The sequence below is a fragment of the Vulpes vulpes genome, chromosome X, assembly GCF_048418805.1.
Source record: "Vulpes vulpes isolate BD-2025 chromosome X, VulVul3, whole genome shotgun sequence".
In the NCBI taxonomy this organism is placed as follows: Eukaryota; Metazoa; Chordata; class Mammalia; order Carnivora; family Canidae; genus Vulpes; species Vulpes vulpes.
Window position 1 is genome coordinate 99,984,458 of NC_132796.1, and position 13,648 is coordinate 99,998,105.

Sequence of the window (13,648 nt, forward strand, 5' to 3'; positions counted from 1 at the left end):
CCTTGCATTGTTTTATTTGGAATGCACATCTTTATGTTATAAATCTAGCCAACTCAATTATCCAGGTTTCTGAAAGGGTAAAGGGGTATAAATAATCTGAAACAGAGGAGAAAAGGTCGTTTACATTTATTTTGGGAATGTATTATAGATTTTTCTCAGTAGCAGCAGGTGTTCCTAATTATGAATTTGCTTAGGCTAATACTAGAATTAGCATGCATGCTCTGAGCATATATATGTCAAGAACACGTTGGGTAGCTGAGCAGGGAGAGCTGACCAAAGACTCTTAAGAAACTGTCTGATGTAAAATTTGCCTGCCAAGTCTTGAATCCTCTTTTTGTAACTGATCTACTAGACTTCCCATATGAAATGAGAGCTGTTATTCCCTTTTAGAGGCTGCATACCAACTCCAAGGATGCCATCATTTCTGACATTCTCAAAATCTCTCTGCGATTCACCTCCAAACTGTTCTCCTTTTCTTCAGTCATGGAGGATCTGGACTGCTGCATTAACCCATCCATCACAATGTCTGTCCCTGATGGATTTGGGGCGCCAGTTGGGAGCCTTGCTAGGGAGGCCGGGAAGAATGCATTGGCGTCAGCCATGATATTTCACGGATTTAGCCACCATCTTTATCCTGATTACTCCTAAATTCCCCTCCCTGGATCAGACTTCTTTCTCAAAATCTTGTGCTGTGTGGATCAGCCTAATTATTTCTCCCTGAATGTCCCACAGGACCCTCACCTGAATATCTCTTCCTCATCTCCTTCCAAATCAACTCTTCCTCTGTTCTTTATATCAGTAGTGGGTACCACTCTCCACTCTTCTCTGTCCTCTCCCCTCCTTCTCCAGTTATCACTTCTGTCCACCTTCCTCTCTCCACCCTCTCTTCCGCTCAGACCAAGGCTCTATCACCTCTCATCTGGTCTACTCAAACATTCTCAGAACTGGCTTCCTTGCATGGAATCTTGCTTCCTGTCCCCATCCATCCTCCACATAGCAAAGACTCAGAAGAGTCGTTCTAATATATATATCTCATCAAGTCACTCCTGTGCTTAATGGTTTCCCATTGCCCTTAGGGCAAGCTTTAAACTCCTTGCCTCCTTTACAAAGGCCCTGCACCTTGTGCTCTATTTTTCTTAATCTCTTGACATGCCAAACTATCTAGTCTCTGGGCCTTTGTTGGGGTCTTTCTCTCAGCAGGCTTTATTCTTTCCCAAACCCCTGCACTTCTTGGTAGCTCTCCTCAGACTGTGGGTGCCACAAGGGGATAGGACATGTATGTTCTTGTTCTTGGCTCAAGTTGTTAGCACAGTGGTTGGAACACAATAGCAGCTCAATAAACACCTTCTGGATGGTGGACAAAATAACAGTCCCTACCCACTCTCCCCTTTCATCCTGTCCTTTCTACCACCCCCAGAGTGATTTCCCAAGCCTGGGATCTAAGGCACAGCTATGTTCACAAGTCACATTTGAGCTACAACAAAACAAAACAACACAAAAATCAGTTTTCCCCCTCACTTACAGAATGAAGTCCAAATGCTTTTGTATGATATGACATCGAGATCTTCCATGGTTTGGTCCTAAACTCCCTGGCCAGTCTTATTTGTCTGCCTTAGTTTCTGCTTAGTAGAGTCTACATTCCAGTCAAATGAAATCGTGTGCTCTTCCCTGCCCATGCCTTCTGGTTTATCGCCTCTGTGACTTTGTTTTCAGAGATCTGTCCATCTGGCAAGCCCTCCTTGCACTTCTGCCTGAGTCCTATCTCTCCTTCACACCACTGCTTAAGAGCTGTGTCCTCTCTGAAGCTTTCGCAGTTCCCCCTCCCAGCTGGAAGTGACCACTTGTTCCTGGGAACGTCCCCACTCTTGTGCCTCTAATCCCATTACGTGCAGACAGGCTCCTTCTCTGCTGGACTGCAAACCACAGGAGAGAAGGTCTAGGCCACTTCTGTGTGTGGCTAACAGGACTCTGGTGACACTAGAGGTGTGGGGCCTATTTGCAGGTCTACGCTGGTTTTATAACCTTGGACTTGAAGAGGACTAGCTGCATAAGGTGTCATCAGGAACTTGCCTGTAATTCACAATCTTGGTACCTACCAGGCTACCAAACGAGAATCTGCATTTTAACAAGATCCCCAGGTGATCCACGTGCCCATTAAAATTTAAGAAGCAATGCACCGCTTTATTACACAAGGGAACATGCATCCTTAAAGACTAACAGCACACCTTGTAATTCCATGCCCTCCTACTGGCTACCAATTCACAGATCAGACACACAGTACGTGTCTCTGCTTCAGTGTTACCAGTGTGATATTGTCTGGCTTTGAGTTTGGCACCCCCCGCCCCCAACAGGATGATTAGGAACTCCATTGTAAATAAGGGAAACCGTTGTCCTAATAAGAGGGCCACGAATGCACAAAGCTGGCCCTGATCGGGGAGGGAAGCTGCGACTCTGTGCAGCTTGCCTTCATCATGGCGGACTCCGGCCAAGCTGTGAGTCAGGGCCTTGTGTCCTCCGTTCATCATTGGTGAAAGGAATGCCATGGAGTGATGTCAAGTGAGCTTTAGAGCAAACCACTCCTAGAAACATCTGGAGCTGGCAGAGGATCATGACTGTGAATACGGATGAGGGGAACAATTGATTTATTTGAATTCATCGTGGCTTTAAATATCTCGTACAAAATGTATTTGTATTTGATCTAAAGGGGCCAACGACTCAGCAGTGCTTCAGCTTCCTCAGTTTTAGAAAAGAGGTCATGACTCCATTAAAAGAACTTTGTTTCCTGAACTTTCTCCTCCCCCTGATTGAACAAGAATAGCCTCTTCTCCTTCCCTGGGCCTTCCTTAATTATCACCATGGCTCAGGTGTTACATTCAGCACCCACCTTGTCTACAGATGCCCACGGGTCCTGCGGAGCACACTGTCTCACTTCTCCTCTGCGCGCTGCGGAAAGATCTGGTAATTGGTAAGGCCGTCAAGTCCGGGCAAGGCCGCTCTAACCGGGAAGTGGCAAAACCCGCCGTTTCTGCCTGGGGCCTGTGTTTGCTGATGAATGACTGTCCTTCAAACCTCCTCACTCTCATTTGAGCCCCGGGGCTTCAGATCGGAACCACACCCAGCCGGAGCCGGGAGTGGCTCCAGACTGGCTTCTGTCTGACTCTGGGTAAGAAAGTTAAACCCGTCCCTTCTGCCATTCAGATGACAGAAAGAGGAGGGTTTGCTGGCACCTGTGCGGTCGCAGGCCACCGACCGCGTGCACTTAATCAGAAGTGTCTGTTGTCAAATAGGGCTTGGCTCAGCAAAGAGACAACTGTTTTGAATCAGAAACTGGACAATGACAAACAGGCCATGGAAGCTGTCCTCCATATGAGAGAGTTGCCAGGGGACAAAATTGTGAAATAGACACATTTCACATTTTCCTCTTCAACTGTTTCTTCTTTTGCTGGGAGTATCAGTCAACATTCTAGAGACAAACAGAAAAATATATATATATGATCTCTCTTAATCCCTCTCTCTTGAGGTATTTTATATTTTTTTATATAAAAATGTCTTGGGAGATATTTTAGGGAATTGGCTCATGTGTTTGTGGGGGCTGGCAAGTTCGAAATATGTAGGACAGGCCAGCTGGCTAGAAACTCAGGCAGGATTTCTATGTTACAGATTTGAGGCAGATTTCCTTCTCTAGTACACTCAGGCACTTTTGGTATTTTAACTTCCTTTAGTATAGACCACTTCCTGGTCCAGGTTTCATCTCCCCACTCCCACCTCACCTCCCAAAATCAAACAAACTGCTACTCTGGGCTAGGGGCATCTGGCCTTTATGGTTATTCAAGGTCATTGGTCTGGAAATATGGTAAGGTTCCCTGTAGAATTAGGAAGCCAGGAAGTACAGACAGGGGTGTTTGTCTGCTGCCACCAATGTGCATGGTGGAAATCTCTGGGGGCAGTATCAAGGTTGTCCCATCACTCAGGAAAGGCCCATAGTGGTAGGCAGTGTCTCAAGAGCTATTCTAAGGTCTTCCTTTGCCTTGAAAGCCCCTAGAGTTTGGCCCTTTCTGTTCTGTACCGCCCTGGCCTGTAAGGCTGGCCAACTCCTCTGAATTGGAAGAGTACTCCCTGGTCTCTTCCTGCTGCTCACAGCCCTAGGAAGCCCAAGGGAAGATCTGATTGGGCCTGGTTTCCCCCTTGCCATGATCCTGAGAGGCCATTAAAACTCCTCCATTCGTATCACAGCTATTTTGTGTCACTCTGTGCCAGGCACGGTGCTTCAGAAGAGAATCAGATGTGATCCGTGCCCTTGAGGAGCTCACTACCCAATTGGTCAATGATTTCAGGCAAGGGGATGAAGAGGAGGCCTGCATTTCTGCCTGCGTGGTGATGATCCCTCCCCTTTCTATCTTTTTCCTTCAAACCCAGTGACCCTTACTTCCTTCCTCCCAGCCACAGGCCTTTGTTGGCATTCTGGTTTCCCAGGGTTCTGCCCTGCACTGTTCTGGCGAGGCTTGCCTTCTCCTTGCTCCCAAAATAGGTCTGTGTTCAGACCTTGGTGCCAGCTCACAGGTCATCGGCTATCACTCTGATAAAGTGGAGTGACAACCTGGTATGAATAACTGGTAGCTTATTTAAATTCATTCATTTAACCAACAAATATATACTTAGAGCCTACTATGTACCAGGCCCTGCTCTAGGAGCTGGGTTTAGAGAGGTAGATCTGACACAGTTTCCACTTGCAATGAACTCATCATCTAGCTAAGGAGACAAGAGGTCAACACAGATAACTGCCACACAGTGTAAGACATGCAGTGATAGGGTATGTACTGTGAACAGTTGTGGCACAGACAGGGAAAGAGTTAGCCCTTCTTGGCCTAGGTGGATGGAGATCGGGGAGAGAGAAGATGATTGAGTTGCTTCCACAAAAATAAGTAGCAGTTCACTGAGTAAACAAGGCAGAGGAGACTTTCCAAAAAGAAGGAATGGCAGGAGCAAAGGCATAGTTGAGCAGTCATACGCAGCTTGCTGGGAGCCTAGAAATAAGTGGATCTAGTGAGGCTAGATGTGATGCAGTGCGTGCCGGGGATCGGACATATGTGCAGGAGTGAAAGCTCTGATGTTTCAGGACTTCATGCTAGGAACAACAGGGAGCTATGGACATTTTTGTTTTCTAGTGATAGTTTTATTAAAATATAATTCGTATACTATATAATTAGCATATTTTGAGAATAAAATTTGTGGTTTTTAGCATATTTACAAGTGCAACCATCACCACTAATTCCAGAACATTTTCATTACCCTAGCAAGAAATCCCATACTCATTAGGAGAAACTCCCCATTCCACCTCCCCAATTCTCTAGCCACTGGTGACCACTAATCTACTTTTTGCATCTATATATTTGCCGATTCTGGATATTTCATATAAATGGCACCATACAATATGTGGTCTTTTGTGACAGGCTCTTTCACTTAGCATTGCATTTTTGAGGTTCATCTATGTTGTAGTAGCTCTCAGTACTCCATTTCTTTTCACGACCAAAGAACATTCCATTGTATGGGTGTACCACATTTTACTTATCCATTCATCAATTGATGGACATCTGAGTAGTTTATATTTTTTGGCTCTTATGCATAATGCTCCTGTGAATATTTGTGTGCAAATTTTTGTATGGATATATGTTTTCAGATCCTTTGGGTCTATATCTCTGGGTAGGATTTCTGGATGATATGGTAACTCTATGTTTAATCTTTGAGGAACTGCCAGACTTTTTTCCAAAGTGGTTATACCCTTTTTACATTCCCACCAGCAATGTAGGAGGGGTCCAATTTCTTTACATTTTTGCCAACACATATTATTATTTTTTTAATTATAGCCATCCTAGTGAATGTGACATGGTATCTTGTTATTTTCCTTTGCATCTTCCTTATGACTAATGATGTTGAACATTTTTCACGTACTTAGTATCCATTTGGATACATTTTTTTGAGAATTATTTATTCAGATCCTTGTGCCAATTTTCATTGGATTACCTTTTTATTATCAAATTCTAAGATTTTTTTGTTCTGATACAAATCCTCATGAGATATATGGTTTCCAAAAATTATCTCCCACTCTAGTTTGTCTTTTCACTTTCATGATGGAATCCTTTGAAGCATAAAAGTTTTTATTGGGTGAAGGCTAATCACTTTTACATTTTGTAGAGAGTGCTTTGGGTATTATATCTAAGAACTCTACTCAACCTGAGGTCATTCAGCTGTAGCTCTGTGGAAGAGTTTAAAACAGGGAAGATAAATGTGAGGTTTTGCAGGGTAAAAAGATCAATCTAGCTGTTGTATGGAGGAAGGCCTTTGTAGGACAAGTCTGAAGGTAGACAGATTAGTTAAAAGGCTATTGAAGTAACACAAGTGAAAGATGATGAAACTATGAATGGGTTGTTGCCAGTGAAAAATGAAGAAAGGTGGATGAATTTGACCTCTATATCAAGGCCATTTCTATGGTCCAGTTGAGAGGTTTTAACCAGATCTAGGACAGTATAAGTAGAAAGGGAAAATAGAATTTTAAAGGGATATTGCTTTGGGGGAGCTGCAAAGACTTGGTGCCTAATGGGAGAATTGGAATGTGTGGAGAGGGAGGAAGAGGAGAGTTTGGCTCTGGATTACTGGTAGAACGAAAGCGCCTGACACAGAAGGACCAGAAAATGATGACAGGTTGTTGGGATATAGGAGAAGGAAGCACACTTTGGAAAAATGAAGTTTTGAAAAGCTATAAAGACATTCAAATAAAAATGCCCACTAAGCAGTAGATCTGCAGCTCAGGAGCAAGGAAGGGCTACAGTGTAACAAGACAAAAGACTTTCTACATTATTATTTGAGTTTAGGTGTGTTCAGAACTCTGGAGACATCTTTGGTGTTAACCATTTTCAAAAAGTGTTTGGTCCTCTGTAGTCTCTAATACTTATCTGCAACCCCAAGGGGAGTTTTTGTTGTTTGGAATTTTTTTGTTTTTGTTTGGGGGGGTGGGTAAAGAATGGTCACGAGGGGAGAGACATACAAAGGCTAGGTAAAAGAGTGAGAGATAAGGAAGAAATTGAGATCACAAGGGGAAAAAAGCACAGAAGGCCTACCAGAAGCTTCTTCCATCACCAGCCTCCTAAAGCTGTGATGGGGGTGCTGGGCCAGAGTAAGTGACTGCGTTAATTCTCCCCATCCACCACTCTCCAATATTCAGTGAAAGGTTCACTTAGCTTCATAAATACCTGTCTTTGTGTCTCACTTGCTTTGGCCTTGTCTTTGTCATTCTCTGTCTTGGTCTCTCTTAGTTTCTTCATCAGTGTTTCCCTCAAGGAATTTTTCATTTTTTTTCCTTTAAGATTTTTATCCATTTATTCATGAGAGATACAGAGGGGCAGAGACATAGGCAGAGGGAGAAGCAGGCTCCGAGGACTCTGGGATCATGACCTGAGCCAAAGGCAGACGCTCAACCACTGAGCCACCCCCGTGCCCCTTTTTTCATTCTTCGTCAACTCAATATTTCACCTTTGGGCAGACCCATGGTTTTCCAAAAGCCTGGTAGCTCCCATCTGAGAACACAAGAGCCACTTGCCCCAAATAACTCTGACCTGCCACTAGATGGCACTGTCTGGGAATTTTGCTAACCTGTCCCAGCCATTCAGTAGGACCTGAGGTTCAGCTGTGGGAAGTTTCAACTTGGTTATTCTGCCTTTACTGTGTTGCAATCAGTTACTAACGAAAGGTACGAGACCTTCCTTTGCCCACCACCAAAGACAACTTGTGTTTCTAAAACACGTACACCTCTAACAGCCCGTCCTCTGAGCAGATGCTTACCCTCCCCACCCCCGCCCCGCACCTCAACTCTCACATGGGTTCCTAGATTCATTTCTCCCTCCCCGCTGCCCCCCCCCCCTTAGCAAGGTGGGTTGATCCTCTTTCCTTGCTTTGAGCATGCGCTCAAAGAATCACGTGTTGTCAAAGCCTAAAGGGCTCTTATACTTCGGGTCTAACCCCATCATTTGCAGACGAGGCAACTGAGGCGCCTAAAGGAGCAGAAGCTTGATCAAGATCCTATAAGGAATTCAGGGCAGAGTATATGGGTCAGAGGCTCCTGATATATTTGTAATAATCAACAAAGTAACCCGAAGATCGTTTTGGTCCACTAACTGTGCTAGCATGGCTAGATGCCTGGGGAAGGGCAAAGAGGGAAGGAACGTAACTTGTCCTGGCGTGAGAGACTTAGTAATGTTTTCTGAGATTAGGTGGTGCAAGAACAACGCTGATGTGTGTGAGTGGCTCACGGATGCAGAGAGGAGAGAGCTCTAAGGAGAAAGAAAGCCATGGGTGGAGGAGGGAGGGGTAGAGAGTTAGGTGAAGCTTGGAGATGGGAAATGCACCAGTTACGATTATTTAGATTATTTCAGAGTCCAGGCCTATGGCTTGATAAAGAGTGATGGTCAAAGGGAAGTAGAGACCAGGCTGGACTGGTGGGCTAACACTGGACTCTTTAATCCTTAAATGTCAGGCTCCTTTCCTACTAATACTGAAGAGGAACTTTCAAATACATTTGCACTTCAGATTTTCTATTTTCAGTGGAAACTTTCCACTAAGTTCGATTCCCGAAGAAGTTGTCTCTTCATTTTGCCTTTTTTCCCCATTAGTCTCAGCCACTCAGAGATGAAATTGAACTATGAAATTAGGCTGGGAGCTTATTTCCTCTGCTCCTGTTTCCTTAGCGACATCACCAAGAAGGACCTGAACATTCTCCCTCTCTAAACCCATTTGCTTTGCTTCCATCTATCACCCACTCATAGGAACTTGGGCACCTCTGCATCCCACAGCTTCCTTTGTCTCAAGAGGACTTCCAGGGGGATTGGAGAGCTCTTGACAGCGGAGCAGCATCTACAGGAGGTAAGCATGACTTCATACAAACTCCAAAAGTAGGGCTCTTTAAAAGCAACTGGAACATGGGAAAATCGGAGGGCTCTTTCAGATTGTCATGGGCACATCAGTGCCCACACAGTCTGAACAGCAACATTTCAAAGCTAGATTAGTCTGCTCTTTCCCCTTCTGAACTCCTGTTTCATTTCCCCAAATGGCTTGAGGTGTGTTTCTCTATCAGGAACATTTCAGCCAGTTTTACTCCTGCCATTTGCTATACGCCCCCCATTCCTGCCCCTCTTTTCCCCGAGAATGCTTTGCCTTAGATCTTGACTTCTGCTCAGTCCAGGGCCTGGCACCTAGTAGATGCTCCATAAATGACACTTTTTTTTCCTTCAGAAGAGCCTGAGGGATTATCCAAGCATTAGACTCCATAGAGTCACTTCAGAGTCAACAAGTCACTGGGGAGCAGGAAGGCTGTAGGCCTTGGTGCTTGATTCAACAAAAGGAAGTATATTTGTATATGTTAATTTATAGTTTGGACTTCTGGATCTGATATTGTTTTGGAGGGAAAAAGGAATGTTCTCACTGATCCAATGTCTTCATTTTCTAGATGAGATCAGTGAGGCTCAGAGCCACTTTAAGTAGATTCAGGGAAACAATCCCACTTACAATAGCAATACAAATAAAAAAAATACTTAGGAATAAATTTAGCTAAGGAAGTGAAAGAAGTGTACACCAAGAATTATAAAATACTGAGAAAAGAATTAAAGAAGATTATATATATATATATATATATATATATATATATATATATATATATAACTGGAAAGACATCCCATGTGTGCATGGATTAGAGGACATTATACTGTTGAAATGTACATACTACCTTAACTGAACTATGAATTCAGTGCAACCCTTATCAAAATTTCAGTGGCAGGGACGCCAGGGTGGCTTAGTGGTTGAGCATGTGCCTTGGGCTCAGGGCATGATCTAGGAGTCCTGGGATCGAGTCTTGCATCAGGCTTCCTGCATGGAACCTGCTTCTCCCTCTGCCTATGTCTCTGCCTCTGTGTGTGGTGTGTGGTGTGTGTGTGTGTGTGTGTGTCAATAAATTTAAAAAATCTTTAAAAAATTTCAGTAGCATTTTTTACACAATTAGGGAAAAATCATAAAATTCATATGAAAACAAAAGGAAAAAAAAGAAAGAAAACAGAAAAGACTCTTAATAACCAAAGCATCTTGAGCAAAGAGAACAAAGCTGGGGCATTACACGTTTTTATTTCAAAATATATTATGAAACTACAATAATCAAAACACTCTGGTCCTGGCATAAAAACGGACACATAGATCAAGAGAATAGAGACTCCAGAAATACATTCACACATTTATGGTCAACTGATCTTCAACAAAGATGCCAAGAATACACAATGGGAAAGGAGAGTCACTTCAATAAATGGTATTAGGAAAACTAGAGATCCACATGCAAAAAAAAAAAAAAAAAGAAATTGGAGAGGCACCTGGGTGGCTCAGTTGGTTAAGAGTCTGCCTTTGGCTCAGATCATGATCTCAGGATCCTGGGATTAAGCCCTGTGTCAGGCTCCTTGCTTAGTGGGGAGTCTGCTTCCTTCCTCTCCCTCTGCCCCTTTCTCGGTCATTCTCTCTCTCTCTCTCTCAAATAAATAAATAAAATCCTTAAAAAATGAAATTGGAACTTTGTCATACATCGTACATAACAATAAAATGGATTAAAGATTTAACTATAAGCCCTGAAAATGTAAAACTCCTAGAAGATAACAAAGAATAAAAGCTTCATGATGTTGGTCTTGGCAATGATTTCTTGCATATGACACCAAAAGCACAAGCAACATAAGCTAAGTGGTGCTAAATCAAACCAAAAGCTTCTGCACAACAAAGGAAACAATTAACAGAGTGAAAAGACAACCTATGGAAAGGGAGAAAATATTTACTAACCATCTAGCTGATAAGGAGTTCATATCCAAAATATATAAGAAACTTCTACAACTCAATAGCAAATATATATATATATATAATTGTATATATATAATTGTGTGTATGTATATATATATAATTAATATATATATATATATATAATTAAATAATGGGTAAAGGAATTGAATAGACATCTCTCCAAAGAAGACATACAGGGACGCCTGGGTGGCTCACTGGTTGAATGTCTGCTTTTGGTTCAGGACGTGATCCCGGGGTCCTGGGATCAAGTCCCACATTGGGCTCTCTGTGGGGAGCCTGCCTCTCCCTCTACCTATGTCTCTGCCTCTCTCTGTGTGTCTCTCATAAATAAATAAATAAAATATTTTTTAAAAAGCAAAAAAAAAAAAAAACCCCAAGAAACAGAAAACAAAAAAAGAAGACATACAAATGGTCAACAGGCATAGGAAAAGGTGCTCAACATCACCGATCATCAGGGAAATGCGAATTAAAACCACAATAAGCTATCACCTCACACCCGTCAGAATGGCTAGTATCAAAAAGACAAAAAGTAAAAGGTGTTGGCAAGAATGTGGAGAAAAGTGAACCCTTGTATATTGTTGGTGGGAATGAAACCCATTATGGATGACAAAATGGAGGTTACTCAAAAAAGGAGAAACAAGACTACCACACAACCTAGCAAGCCCACTTCTGTGTATATACCGAAAGGAAATAAAATCTGTGTCTTGAAGAGATTATCTGCACTCTATGTTCACTGAAGCGCTATTCATCGTAATCAAGATGTGGGAACAACCTAATTTGTCAATGAATGAATGGCTAAAAAAAATTGGTACAACTAACTATACAATAAAAAATTATTCAAAAAATTATTCAGCCACAAAACAAGGGAAATTCTGCCATTTGTGACAACCTGAATGCTAAGTCAGATAAACCAGACACGGAAAGAGAAAAACTTCAGCATCTCATTTATATGTGGAATCTAAAATAGTCAAACTTGGAGCACCTGGGTGATTCAGTGGTTGAGCATCTGCTTTTGGCTCAGGTCATTATCCTGGGGTCCTGGGTTTGAGTTCCACATCAGGCTCCCTGCTTCTCCCTCTGCCTATGTCTCTGCCTCTCTCGGTGTCTCCATGAATAAATAAAAATCTTAAAAAAAAATAGTCAAACTCAGAAGCTGAGTGGGACAGTTGCCAGGGGAGGAAGAAATGGTGTGACATTAGTTAACGGGTATAACATTTCAGTTATTCCAGATGAATAATTTCTGGAGATCTCATGTAAAGCAATATAGATATAGTTAACAATACTGGATTGTAAATTGAAATTTACTGATAGGGCAGATCTTCAGTGTTCTCACCACAAAAATAAAGAATATGGTGGGGACACCTGGGTGGCTCAGCGGTTGAACATCTGCCTTCAGCTCAGGGCGTGATCCCAGGTCTGGGGATTGACTTCTGCATCTGGCTCCCTGCGAGGAACCCACTTCTCTCTCTGCCTATGTCTCTGCTTCTCTCTGTGTGTCTCTCATGAGTAAATAAATAAAATCTTTTTTAAAAAAAAGAAAGAACATGGTGATTATGTGAAGTCACAGATATGTTAGTTTGATTGTGGTGGTCGTTTAATAATATACACACATATCAAAATACAATTTGTACACCTTAAATGTATACAATTCTTATTTGCCCATGATACCTCAATAAGGCTGAAACAGAAACAGAATTCTGGGGAATCTTTATCTCTGTTCACTACTGGCTTTTAAACCACAGGTCTTGTAAGCCCCAGAGTTCAGTGGAAATGCCTCTGTTCTATCCTCTCTCCCCCAGCCCCCTTATCCGAGCAGCTCCCCTTTTACTTTGTAAAAAATTTTACAACTCTAAAGGAGTTCCTTTAAACAAAGGATTCCACCTCTAAGGGTCGATTGCCTCTCATCGTGGATCAGCTTAGCCCTAATTAGCAGAAGGACAAATATCTACACATCAAAATGGAAAGGAAAGTTCTAAATTAGGGAGCAGGTTGCAAGAGTCCACCTCAGAAATGATTTTCGAGACTGATGAACCAGCCAGATGCATTTGTGATAGTAGGGAAAAAGTAAAGCACCTACAAATAAAGATGTTGGATTGGTGCCATGGCTTTACCAGTGAGTCAAATAGGGTGCAGTAGAAAGAAGACATGGTATATGTATACAATGGAATATTACTCAGTCATTAGAAACGACAAATACCCACCATTTGCTTCAACGTGGATGGAACTGAGTGAAGTAAGTCAATCGGAGAAGGACAAACATTATATGGTCTCATTCATTTGGGGAATATAAAACACAGTGAAAGAGAATAAAGGGGAAAGGAGAGAAAATGAGTGGGAAATATCAGAGAGGGTGACGGAACGTGAGAGAATCCTAACTCTGGGAAACGAACAAGGGGTGGTGGAAAGGGAGGTGGGCGGGGGGTTGGGGTGACTGGGTGATGGGCACTGAGGGGGGCACTTGACGGGATGAGCACTGGGTGTTATGCTCTATGTTGGCAAATTGAACTCCAATAAAAAAATATATACAAAAAAACCCCCCAAGAAATGGGGGAGCCAAAGAAACAGGTGTGGTGGTGTTAAACTAGCTTCTGACCCATCAGGTCCCCTAGTCTCAAATTCCTAATTATGTCCTCCATCAGCCATCAACACTGTATCATGAATGAGCTTATCATCTAGCTGGGCACTTGGGAGCTGGCTCAGCAGTGGGAGAAGAGGATGCTGCCCAGAGAGGTGCCCTGCCTGGGGAATGCTCAAGAGCTGGCATCAGGAACAG

At 42.8% G+C, this 13,648-nt stretch overlaps 1 long non-coding RNA gene across 1 annotated transcript in view; it reads left to right on the forward strand.

Moving 5' to 3' along the window:
* Positions 1–13,648, forward strand: part of LOC140596228 (uncharacterized) — a 77,083-nt gene that overhangs the window by 37,289 nt on the left and 26,146 nt on the right. Inside the window, exon 2 of the long non-coding RNA XR_011998264.1 lies at positions 8,817–8,913. This is a non-coding gene — a long non-coding RNA (uncharacterized lncRNA). The remainder of the gene's footprint in view (positions 1–8,816; positions 8,914–13,648) is intronic.